Source organism: Vulpes lagopus, chromosome 3, assembly GCF_018345385.1.
Source record: "Vulpes lagopus strain Blue_001 chromosome 3, ASM1834538v1, whole genome shotgun sequence".
In the NCBI taxonomy this organism is placed as follows: domain Eukaryota; kingdom Metazoa; phylum Chordata; class Mammalia; order Carnivora; family Canidae; genus Vulpes; species Vulpes lagopus.
The window spans coordinates 13,472,124-13,485,204 of NC_054826.1; the positions used below are offsets into that span (position 1 = coordinate 13,472,124).

At 43.7% G+C, this 13,081-nt stretch overlaps 2 long non-coding RNA genes across 2 annotated transcripts; one reads left to right on the forward strand and one right to left on the reverse strand.

The window, feature by feature from the left end:
* Nucleotides 1-212: 212 nt before the first annotated feature.
* LOC121487199 lies at nucleotides 213-9,504 on the forward strand. Its single transcript, XR_005986789.1, has 2 exons — nucleotides 213-2,016; nucleotides 9,150-9,504. It is a non-coding gene; the product is annotated as an uncharacterized LOC121487199 (long non-coding RNA).
* On the reverse strand, nucleotides 3,249-12,527 carry LOC121487198. Its single transcript, XR_005986788.1, has 2 exons — nucleotides 11,837-12,527; nucleotides 3,249-8,994 (listed from the first exon to the last, which is right to left on the reverse strand). It is a non-coding gene; the product is annotated as an uncharacterized LOC121487198 (long non-coding RNA).
* Nucleotides 12,528-13,081: the final 554 nt, after the last annotated feature.

The following is a 13,081-nucleotide window of genomic DNA, read 5'->3' on the forward strand; positions in this document are numbered from 1 at the left end:
TTTTAAAACATGTTATTATTAATGTATTACTATTAAAAGCAAATTCTTTGAATTTCTAACTACGGAAATTAAGGGCTATATATAATATGTGTAAAATGAAACTAAATATCTTAAAAATATTTTATTTATTTGAGAGAGAGAAAGAGAGAGAGAGAGAGAGGGAGAGAGCGAGCGAGCATGCTCATGAGCTGGGGGAGGGGCAGAGGGAGAAGCAGACTCCCTGCTGAGCATGGGGCCAGGTGCATCACCAGGGCCTGAGATCATGACCTGAGTTGAAGTCAGACGTTTAATCAACTGAGCCACCCAGGCACCCCAAAATGAAATTGTATATTAAGAAGATATTTCCGTATTGCCTCTTTTCATAAACCTACCATTAACTAGTTCTCTTGATCTATGTAATCAGGATCATCCTGGGATTTGGAACTAGCACACGCAAGATTACATTTTTCTTATGTGGGTGATATGAGAGCTCTTCTTCACTGAAATATTCTCAGTGCTATTTGTTCATGTTTCTAAGACACTTGTAAACAAGGCATAATTATAGATTAAAGAGACTGATGCCATCAGTGATAATCAGAATCTTTCTGTTATAGATGATCACCCAGATAATCATAACATGCTGATATTAAACTTTCTGAGATTATTTTAGAAATATAAATGCACAATTCAAACATTCTTGAAGGAGCCTATCTTGCCTATGGAAGCATTGCTTTTCAGCCATCAGTGTTTTGTTCCTTATTTTTTTTTAAAGATTTATTTATTTATTCATGATAGAAAGAGAGAGAGAGAGAGACAGAGACAGAGATACACAGGCAGAGGGAGAAGCAGGCTCCATGCCGGGAGTCCGATGTGGGACTCGATCCCAGGACTCCAGGATCACGCCCTGGGCCAAAGGCAGGCGCCAAACCACTGAGCCACCCAGGGATCCCCTGTTTTGTACCTTATTAAGATGCTATAATTCTGATTCTAACTCAGCCATAGAATTTAGAATAATTTTAAAAAATGTATTTAGGAAATCAATACTTGCAAAATCTGGTTGAGTTGATCTTTTTAAAAGGAGAAGAATGTCATTTAGTCTTACTGGGTCAGAAATATTTTAAAATCAAGTGCTGTGTTTCACAATCACTGGGAAGCCAAATTCTCCACATGTGCATTTACTCAGAATAGCTGGATAATTATTAGCCATTTCATAACTAGAGGAATGGTCAGAGTCCCAACCTCTACTAACTCAATTTACATGCTTTAAAACTACAATTTGACAAACATGTATTACCGTATTGGTAGAAATTGGAGCTTTCACCCACTCCATAGAGGTCATCACGAGGCTGTAAGGTGTTTTTTTTTCTCTCTCTCTCTCTTTAAATACAACTTGCAGAAGACCAAGGCCATAAGAACTACCAGATGCATATGGAAATTTATACACCATACATATTAGGAATTCATAGCAGCAAATCATTGTAAAACCCTTTCCAAAGGGTTCATCACACATTTATTCTAAGTATGATGCCATTGCTCGAAACACCTGTTCCTCAAACTGGAGCTCATGATCCCTGGGGTTCCAAGGATATAGTCTCAGATATCCATGCATTCTCCATAAGAAAGTTTAAAAGTTGCATTTAAGCTTCTAAAATACTCTAAAAAATTTTAATACCGGCAGGTTATGGAGCATCTGAGCGATCATCCTGTGGCTGACCGTTGTCAAGAATTTTTAGGTCTCTGTTTGCCTTTGTGTTTCTGATTCATTAACATCAAATAGTGCTCCTCTAATTATTGTGGGCTAATAAGAAAAGAGCACAGATATGATGGTCAAGTAATGACCTGGCCCTGCTGCCCCAAGGTGGGACAATCCCTGTGGATTGAAGGGGTAAGGGGTGGGAGAACTGAGTCATGGGCAAGCACGCCACAGCACAGCTCTGCTGGACTCTGAAATGCCTGCAGCGAGGCGGGCAGGACCAGATGCACGTTGGCAGTAGCAGCTCCGCCTCCAAAAAATATCAGCTGTCAAGTTCAATTTATGTAAGTAACTTGAATTTCACTGCTTTTGTCGTTTTGTTTGGATTGAATTTTAAAATTTGTTGTGTCTTCATGATCCTGTAAGTGCTATAAATCCAAGGATTTCTACCCCCATTTTCATAGTGGTACACATCTAAGTAACGTTGTAGTAAAAAGTAATTTAAGACACTGGATGGTCCATGAACTTTTTTAAGAAAGATATTTTGTTTATTTTGTTAGAAGCGGTCCTTTTGAGAAACAGTACTCTAAACATTTTGGACCTTTTCTCTAGCATTTGCCTCTGGTGTGCCTTTCCTTGCCTGTTTTCAATACTCCAGATCTTTCTCCTCTGATCGTGGATGTGCTGAGGTCACTGCGGCAGATATTTTGTTGCCCGTTCAGCACCCACGCAGCCTACCGATGGCTCCTGCCCCTCTGTTTTCCTTTCTGGAATGCAGTCGTGGTGGAACTGCCAATCCCGGTGCCCCCTCCCACCTCCACCCCATTCCTGGCCTGGGGCTGGACAGGGGATCCAATGATGTCAGACAGCCTGTCACTGGAATTTGAGGCTTGACGCAGAGTGACACCAGGACTGAAAAGGTGGAGGCCCAAGGCAGCCTCCTGCCTGTTAGCTCCTGCTACTTTATTCCCTGGTTTTGCCTGGATTCCGTCCTTTCCAAAATTTGCCGGTCAGCCATTGCTTTAATTCTGTGGGCCGACGTTACTTTTCAACCAGTCACCTCTTTCTTCTTCTTCTTCTTCTTCTTCTTCTTCTTCTTCTTCTTCTTCTTCTTCTTCTTCTTCTTCTTCTTCTTCTTCTTCTTCTTCTTCTTCTTCTTCTTCTTCTTCTTCTTCTTCTTCTTCTTCTTCTTCTTCTTCTTCTTCTTCTTCTTCTTCTTCTTCTTCTTCTTCTTCTTCTTCTTCTTTCTTCTCCTTCTCCTTCTCCTCCTTCTTCTCCTTCTGCTTCTCCTTTTCCTTCTCCTCCTCCTCCTCCTCCTCCTCCTTCTTCTTCTTCTTCTTCTTCTTCTTCTTCTTCTTCTTCTTCTTCTTCTTCTTCTTTCTTCTCCTTCTACTTCTCCTTCTCCTTCTCCTTCTCCTCCTTCTTCTCCTTCTGCTTCTCCTTTTCCTTCTCCTCCTCCTCCTTCTTCTTCTTCTTCTTCTTCTTCTTCTTCTTCTTCTTCTTCTTCTTCTTTCTTTTCTTTCTTTCTTTCTTTCTTTCTTTCTTTCTTTCTTTCTTTCTTTCTTCTTTCTCTTTCTTTCTTTTTTCTTTCCTTCTTTCTTCTTTCTTGTTTCTGTTACACATAACCATTGATGGAATCACAAGGGTTAAGTCTGGTAAAAAGGGTCAATGAAAAAAAAGGGTCAATGATAATGGGAGGAAACTTTGGGTCAAAAAAATAATGTGGGAATAAAGTCATATGTATAGCATTTATTGTGGCTCCTCATCTGGCTGTTCATTCCGTAAACACAACTGAAAAGAAGCTGTGGAGCCTGGTGGCGTTAGCGTCAAATGGTGCTGGTTCTCTCACTTACCAGCTGTGTGTGTAACCTTGAACATGTGCCTCAAACTCCCCAAGCCTGTTTCCTCATAAGTAAGTTGAGGATAATAATAGTAAATACCACATGGTATTGTTGTGAAGATTAAATGAGATAAGATACATAAAACTGATACTAAATACTTAAAATATAAAGTGTTGTTATTACAATTTTGATATGCCTTATGAGACGGTCATTGAGCTCCATGCTGGGGATGCAAAAGTAGTAAGAGAAAAGAAGTCCATTCACGTTTTCTTGGAGAACACATTGACTTTGAAGAAGCACATTGGTAATCTGCCTCAGGTGGAAAGCAAGGAATTAAGCACCTCTAAGGAAATGCTTAATTAAAAGTTGAGTGGGAATGGGAAGAGGAGAGAGATTAGTCCAAGAATGACAGATTGGGGATTTTAGAGTGAAAAGTGTAATATGATGCAGCCTATGTAAAGTTAGGGGACAGTTGTTATCTGTGTTTTATTCCTGTAGTTCTTTGTGGGGTTGTGGAATTAAGGGACAAATCCAGGTTTATAATTCATATTATCCTCAGAAAACAGACCCTTGAAACAGGATTTTGGGGTTGGGTTGTGTATCTAGTCAAGAAGCCCAGAGATCACGTGCTTGGTAGGGGTGAGGGGAGAATGAGACATGGATAATTTGTGGCACCTAGCGGCACCATGACTGCCCAAATGATCACTGCATGATGAAGAAGTGCAGATGGAGGGCAAGGCAAGGCAGATGGGGATCATGTGGCTGTGGGATTTAATCGCTATAGTGATAGTCGTGTTTGTAAAAATCATGGGGACACCTGGTTTCTTCTAGATAGTCCGAGGGAAATGAAAAGCTTTAAAGATAAACTTAAGAATACACATAGGGAACCAGAAGGCCTTTAGGACAGCTTGGAGGGAATCCTTTTTTTTTTGTAACTGCAGGGTTGATATGGCTGAGGGGTAAAGGGTAAGGAAGGTAAAACCTGCTAGACTTCTTACCCTACGGCAAGGGCACTGGTGAAGCTGGAGTGGGACAGGAGGCCTGGGTGATTTGAAGACACTTAGGCAGACATGGACAAGGCTGAGAACTTTGAATCTGTGAGTTCTCCTTATCTCCCCTGCCCGCAGAGGAAGCCGTACTCCTCTCTGAGAGAACAAGCCTTCCCCTCCTAATAGCCTTTTATACTTGGCAATTGCATCCCAAACCAGTGTCACCACTCATTGCTTCCAGGCCCATAACAAGAGTTAAAACCAACAGAGCCCTGATGGAGAGGCTCAAGGGCTGGTCTGGGAAGACAGAGTTTATACACAGCTACAAGATGTCACCAATCTGAGTTGGCAAGAGTCTGGGGAGGAACTGTGAGAGTGGATTCTAAAGGTGTTAGACCAAAAAAGGACACTATGTGAGGCTCTTTTGGTCTGAATTATTAACATTGGAGCACGCTTCTGGGATTCTAGATGTAACGCCTTGGCCTCAGTGTGCTACATTGGCTAATCAAAATCTGGACTCAACAGCCATAGCGTGGCAGATTGTGTTTTCTGAAGTGTTTGGAATATATATCCCGTCCCATGTGCTTAGTCCTAGGGCCAAGTCAGTTCTCTTGCTCTCTATCACAGTAGAGTTTGGAAGAATATTGGTCATTTTGATATCCCATAGTGGATGGAATTATGCTAATGATGAGGATATTGCAAACCATTTTGATGTCTTACCAAGAAAAAGGTATGCCTTAGGGTGAAAAATAAACCCTGAGAAAGTTTAGGGCTTTGGTATCTTGGTTAGTTTTTAGAGCCTAGTGATCTGAACATTTTGGGATATTCTTCTAAAGAGAGAGACATGTTATTGCACCTTGCCTTGCTCGCCCGTAAGAATGAGGTATGATGCTTAGTGAACCTTTCTGCATTTTGGAGGCATGTGCCCCATTTGGGCATGCTGCTTTGACTCACTTACTGGGTAACCCATAGGAACAGTTTTGAATAGGGTCTGAAATAAGAAAAGGTTGTGCAGCAGGTCTGGGCTGAGGTCCCAGCCACCCTGTCATATGAGCCTTATGATCTAGTAGAATCAGCAATAGGAGAAAATTTCTTTGGGAGAAGAAACTCCAATATAAGAAAAATAAATAAGATTTTTATCTTCTAATTTTTATAAAATAATACATGCTTATTGTGGAAATTTAAAATATACAAGGAAAAAGAAGAAAATAAATCAACTATAACCCTACAACTCATATAACTGTGGATCCTATTTTGGTGCATATCCTCCCGGTGTTTTGTTTCATTTTGTTTTGTTTTTTTCCTAATGGATGTTAGTACTTGTCTCTTTCTACAGCAGAGCAGATTGTATAGAACATAGAATTCTATAACTTACATTTTTCATTAAGTATGTTAAAAGCACTTCCTTATTCTTGAGCAACATTATTTCAAAAATGTGTTTCATGGTTCTTGTATGGATATCTCATGATTTACTTAATTTCTTAGCTGTGGATAGTTAGAATGTTTTTGATTTTTAGCTATAATGACAGGTTTTGCTGACCAACATATTTTAATTTTTATTCTATTAAAACTAACCCCACAACCTGTAAAAGAAAGAAAACTCTGACTTGAAAAGTAATATATCTTTAAATTTAAAAAATGTGGAAAAAATACAGATAGATTTTTAAACGGGAGAGGAGGAAGGTAAAGTGTGCCTCTATCCTTACGATAATGTGAAGCTTTCTGAATGTAATACTTTTGTGATTTAGGTGATGGGCTCAGTTTCATATCCCACCAGCTTTGAGCAAAGTCTGGGACAGAATTATATGTCAAACCCCCAGATTGTATAGATTTCCTCTTGTGTTTCTCCATCAGAGTTGATGAATGTCAAATAGCAGTTCTACATGACATATTGGTTTGGGTTAATTCTGCCAAAAAAACGACTTGCCTGAGAGTGGCCTTCTGTATTAATCATGATTTCTAGTTTCTTTATTTTACGACATTTGACATCTTGGGAGGCCTTGCTGGCTGGGGAGAGACTGCCCCTTCCCGGGCTAGCTGGTTTCTAGAGAGCACCAATGACTCCCTGGTGAGCGGCTTTCTCATCGCATCCAAAGTCTGACTCCCCAGCCACTTCCTTTCCTTAACTCACACACCAAACCACTGCTTCCTGTGCCCTAAATCAGGTCCTGGACAGCTGGAGACCACCCCTAGAGCTTAGAGCCCCATGAAATTATATTCAAACTATTCATCTTCAACTTGTTCAAACCTGTCAATACTGCCTTGCTCATTCCTTCCCCAAGAATTAAGGGCCTGGCTCATCCTTTCTTTGCTCCTTCTGCATCTTGGTACTTTCCTACCCCCTGCGTGGTGTGGTGGGCCCCCCCCCCTCCTTAACAGTAAACATTCTAAAGCTGCCTAGTGTCCCAATTCTATGCCCTTCCTGAGCCTTTCCCAGTTTATAGCAACATCCAGGCAGGGCTGGTGTGCATCTAGCATTTTAGGATTGCCTGAGACCTGAAGTTCTGTGGACAGAGATTTCTCCCCTAATACAGAATGCCTTTTGGCTATTACAATTTGTTTTTTATTTATCTTGTTTTATTATTATTATTATTTAACTGGATCGTCATGGTTTTTCCTTGTTCAAAAGAAGAAAACAATCCATTATTTTGCTTCATAATCTTTGAATAGCTGCATGAAACCAGAGGACCCCTGGATTTTATATGACGAGCATATGTCTATAGAAAATGTAAATTTTATCCACTGTGAATCTTCCCCCAAAGCCCAGTAATTGGGCATATAAAAGATGTCAACCAAAGCCTCTGTTTGATCTCCATAGCTCTGGCAGTTTAAAAATGACTCCTGCTGAGAACGAGAAAAGTGCCTGCTTACAATGAGACTAGGAAGCACAGGGACTTCTAAGATAATGAGTGATTCCCCAGGAAAGCATAAATCAAACAGAAGTAGAACCTGAGGGCTTATGTATGTATTAAAAATATTTTTTACCCTGCAAAATAAACTTGGTGGATTATTTTTTACATGGCTTACTTGATAAAATGCTGAATTTAGAAAATTAAAAAAATTCGGTCAAACATTAAATGCTCACTGAGTAGCATGTCTACACACTGCAGGCTCAGAACAAGAATTGCAAAAGTTCTTAATAACATAACATATGATAACACAATTAAGATATACTGAGGAATGATGGAGTCCCTAAGCCTTCATGCTTGGCTTCCCTTAGTGGCAGTGGGTATTTTTAATCCCTTCACTTTCGAGGCCCTCCTTCACCCATGAGATGAAAGAACTGGACTGGTTCCTTTCAGTTCTAAAATTCTGACATATCAATAATTTACTTGGGATTCTTTCTATGACTATTCCAAGCCCATCTTTAGATCTTTAGATTAGAAAACTCTCTGGTAGAGACCTTTCCTCTTAATAGATTAGCAGTCCCAAACACGTCTGATATATGTCAAAATGTAGATGCATGCATTTACATTTTATACTGAAGAAATGAAAAAAAGGAGGCTCCCTGGGTGGCTCAGTTGGTTAAGCACCTGGCTCTTGATCTTGGCTCAGGTGATGATGTTGGGGTTGTGAGCTTAGGCCTCAAATTGGGCTCCGTGATGGGTGTGGAGCCTCCTTAAAAAAAAAAAAAAGAAATGGGAAAAAAAAGATTAATGGCTAAAATGGAAAACTCTTTGACAATGATTTCTCAACGCGAAAAGGGTAGATGGCGTTCAGCAGGGTTGTGGAGTTGGGGAGCCCACCTCGCTGGGCGGCTCGGAGTTGCTCTCCACTATAATAGTGACACTTGACACTGGCAAGTTCAATCCCAGTTCTGGTTGAATCCAAACCCCTTGTTTTGCCTGTGGAGTACTCTTTTAGGAATGTGGGCTTTTGAGTTAAATAACTGGGTTCAGGTTCTGGCCCTGACACATGCTTCCAGTGCTACTGCAGGCAAATTATTCCATTTTTTGGAGGCTCAAGTTTCATCATCTCTGTAAGGAAGCTGATACTAATGCCTACTTCAGAGAGTTACTGTGAGATGTCAACGAGCTAATGCCTGCAGGGCACTCAACAGTGCCTCGTTCTCACTGAGCAAGTGCTCAAAAGGTGGCTCCCCTTATTACGCTATATTGCCTTCTTGGATCTCAATTCCATGCCCTTATGCTCTTGTGGGATTAGGAAAAGTACAGAAAAAATGAGATATGATTTATAAATAATATAAAGGAAGTTGAGAGGGTGGAAGTAGGGCATCTGGTATAAGAGAAAGATGAACTATTTCATGAAGGTAGAAACTAAATCCTAATAAAGTTTACAGAGGCAGAGAAATTAATTTATGAAATGACAGATAAAAAAAATCAGTCTCAGATTGGGAAGGAACAAGATATTGTGACTCTCATAAAGCTTTTGTATCACAGATATTTTGATGAGCAGATGGCTTAGGGTGTGATTGTTATTTGGGTGGTAACAGCAGGGTGTTCCTGGGTGGTTTCATCCCTTCTTCATAATCCTGGAGAAGAAAATGAAATAGATTCAAGGCCATTGGGCTTTTTCCTGCTTGGAGTTATAATTTGTCTTTTTCTCTCCTCTTTTAAGAGTTCAACCCTTTGTAAGAGCACTTGGCTCATGTTCTAAGTCTTTTTTTTTTTTTTTTTATGTTCTAAGTCTTGATGGGAGAAGACACCACCTTCCCTCATCAGAAGCCAAAAGGAACATTTTCTCTTCTTCCAACCCTCGCACATGGCCAGAGGCAGCCCTCGACCTGAGCTCTGCAACGTGGACATACTCTCAGACTCTGGCTCCTCTAGGAGGGATACAGTGAAGGGTGGACTGGGCTCTTCTCGCCAGGACTACCCTTCCTGAGTTCTGAGGATTATCTATTTCCCTGTGGCGAGCTCCCCCTCCCCTCAATTCTTGGCACCTCGAGTCACCTCGCATTGAAATCCCTTTCTGCAGAAGAGAACCTGTGCGTTTTGGTTCCCTCCAGGAGCAGCCTGGGAAAGAGCTTGAAAGCAAGAAATTTCTTTGGCTTTTTTACTGGTTAGGAGAGTGGAGAAGTGAGATGGGAAGAGAGGCAGCTGCTAGAAGGTGCATAATCACAGCCAGCACAGTGGGCCCCTGGAGGGTGCCCTTGCGGAACTCTGTGAGCCTGTGGGAACAGGGATCTTTGAGTCATCTTGCTCTCGGGGGGCAGGCTCTGGGGGAGTGGGTCCTAGCCTCAGGGCCCTCCTGGCTGCCCTTGGTGCAGGCAGCCTCCTGCTTCGGGGAGAGCCTCCAGTCGGAGCTGCAGCCGCTGGCAGTGGAGCCCGGGCTGCAGTTCACGGGGGATCCAGGTGGGCTGCCGAGAGCACCTGCTACAGAGCCAGCCGGGCCCAGTTGCCTGAGAATCAGAACCGGGACATGCGCCTGCTAGAAGCAGGCTGGTAACGCCAGCATCGCTGGCTCCCGGACATGTGCACATCCTCCTGACAGCCTCAGCCACCCGGGTGCCCCTCCTTCCAGATGCCTGGACCTCGGCAAAAACAGGCCCGATGGTGGTGCGCTGGCTGCCAGGGAGTGGGGACAGGAAAGGCTCCCTCTGACCCTGTTCCCACAGTAGGAGGCAGAACACTGAATGCCGCCTACTTTGTCCTGAAGTTGGGGGGTTGAGGGCCAGGGAGGCCTTGGGGGGAGAGCCCCAACAGATCCTCATTGCAGCCGCCACTTGGCATCTCCATTTTCACGTTCACTAGCATCCCCAAACCCCACAGCCAACCAGGGCAATCACCTGCCTAACATGATGGGTTATTCTTCATGTGACTAAAAATGCCCTCACTTTTCCCCCTAAGGAAGACCAACCCGAATCACATGGGTTATGGCAAACAGCTCTGGCTCAGGACTTCTCAGTGGGGTCTGTCCTTTCTCTAGTTCTGCACTGATCCCATCTCAATATTTCTGCAGCTGGAGAGCAGAACAAAAGGTGAAGCCCTAGTGTGTGATGAGAAGAGTGATAGTGCTCCGGAGGTGGCTGAGTTCCCAAAGTAGACAGCCTGTGACACCAACGTCAGGGCCACGACTGGGCAAGAGTGGTGCCCTATGACGTGGGATGGGGAAAATCTTGAAGTCCCAGACTCATCTGGGCATCCTGAGCCTGAGGAAAGGGTGTACTATTCCCATGAAAAGCCACCCTCCCTGCTTGCTGGAAGACAGCACATGGTGTCTGCCAAGCAGCCCACCACACAGTCCTCAGGATCCACACCCATCTCCTCTTCGGGTCGCGGCTCAGAAAAGAGCATGGGAGTGGACAGAGACTCTAATGCCAGAAAGCCCACCAGCTGGTTACGTGCTGGGGAAGGGCCCAGAGGACAGTCCATCGAGCAACATGTCAAAGAATGCTCTGTTCAGAGGGCACCAGATTTGCTGAGAGTCTCTTTGGTCATTGTCCCTGTAGGTGAGGCTGATGACAGAACTGAGCTTCCTGATAACGGAGGAATAAAAGGACTCCAAAATAATAAAGAACAGCAGGTCTTTAATCATCAGGAGCAATGAGGCTACAGGATCAGAGGGTCATGGGGGTGGGCAGGGCTGATGTCCAAGAAGGCTACAGAGTTAATAGATGCGCTCCCCGGGAGGGAGGCAGAAGGGCAGGCAGTAAGGGTATTGCTTAATTTAAGCCATGGAGAGAAATCAAGGATGGAAACTAAAAGGGCTGAATGCAGCCAGACCTAAAAGTCATGATCCTTTGGTCAGTTTTCATACCTGAGCTATTTTAAGGCAGATACCCTGAATTAAGGACAGGCCATGTCTCCAGAAGGAAGGATACCCAACACCGTAGCAAGTAGATATGGTGATGATTCCTCTAATCTCTTTCCAGAGAGACCCATAGCCATTTGCTCAGATAACCAATCACTGGGAAAAAGGGGATAACCAAACATTTCCAAACCTGTTGGACATAGGGTACAAGGTGACATTGCTGTCTGAGAACCCAAAGCAGTTTTGTGGACAACTGTTCTAGTGGGGGCACATGGGAGGCCAGGAAATAGAGTCTTGACCCAGGTCTACTTCGCGGTGGGTTGGCTAGGTCTATACCAGTTAAGCTGGTCCCTAGCCTGCTAGATGGCAGAGACTCTACACTGGCCTGAAAGATGAGAGCACCACAGCGAGGATTCCCTGAAACTCCTCACCCTGCCTCCTGCCACAGCCCAAACAACACTGCATCCTCGTGGGAAATAGCACAGGCTGATGTTACCCTAAGGCGTGCAGGGGATAGTGGTCCTCCTGCATCCCTATTTAGTTCGCAGATTCAGCCCCTACAAAATCTAGACTAATCCCGAAGGATTACAGAAGGTTACTCACACCCAGCCAGGTAATACCTTGGACTGCAGCTGCTGTGCCAGATGTGGGCCTCTAAGCAAAACCTCAGGCGCACAGATAGTGGATGAATGGTGGATGAATGCTGATATGAATGGACACTGAAGAACAGTGAGGAATGTGTCCTTTTCCATTCCTGTTAGACAGGAGATTAGAACAGTTCATACCCTGCTAGGGGTGGACAGTGGTGTACATTTGTGGTCTGTAAGTGTTCTTACCTTGGGTCACTTCTTTTTCCACATGACATGGATGACTAAGTGTGCAGCCCTACACTCTGCTTGTGTCACTACTTTCCTTCACTGCTGTGTTTAGGGCTGTCCCTATGGCACAGTGGAGGTCCATTTTCAGTCCTGCATACCGTCATCAGCTGGTCATCAGGGACTCTCCTCCATACTCCTTAGGGTGGGAGCTGAAAGAGGGGAACCTGTGAACCCACCTAGAATGCATTCTTCTGCATTATATATCTGTCACCTCACCTTTGTTGGACATTGGTCACCATAGTTTAATACTGGAAACTCAAGCTGCTTGTGGTGACACACTAAATCCAGAATCTTGGGTGAAGTTACCTGTATTAGTCCAGATGTAACCAGAGAAACAGAACCAATAGGAGATAAGCATTAAAAAGTTTATTCTAGGGGATCCCTGGATGGCTTAGCGGTTTAGTGCCTGCCTGTGGCCCAGGGCGTGGTCCTGGAGACCCGGGATTGAGTCCTGCATCAGGCTCCCTGCATGGAGCCTGCTTCTCTCTCTGCCTGTGTCTCTTTCTCTCTGTGTCTCTCATGAATAAATAAATAAAATCTTAAAAAAAAAGTTTATTCCAGGTGTCTGGGTGGCTCAGTCAGTTAAGTGTCTGCCTTCGGCTCAGGTCATGATACTGGGGTCATGGGATGGAGCCCCACATCTGGCTCCCTGCTCAGTGGGGAGCCTGCTTACCGTCATCAGCTGGTCATCAGGGACTCTCCTCCATACTCCTTAGGGTGGGAGCTGAAAGAGGGGAGCCTGTGAGCCCACCTAGAACGCATTCTTCTGCATTATATATCTGTATATATGGTAAAAAGATAACTAGTTGCCAGAGTTTGGGGACAGGACCGAGATGAAAACACAGAACGTGGTCTTTAATCATCAGGAGATAATGACATTTATCTACCGTTACGGTATCAGACAGATTATTTTCACTGCCCTAAACATCCTCCACGTTCTGTGTTTTCATCTCTGTCCTGTCCCCAAACTCTGGCAACTAGTTATCT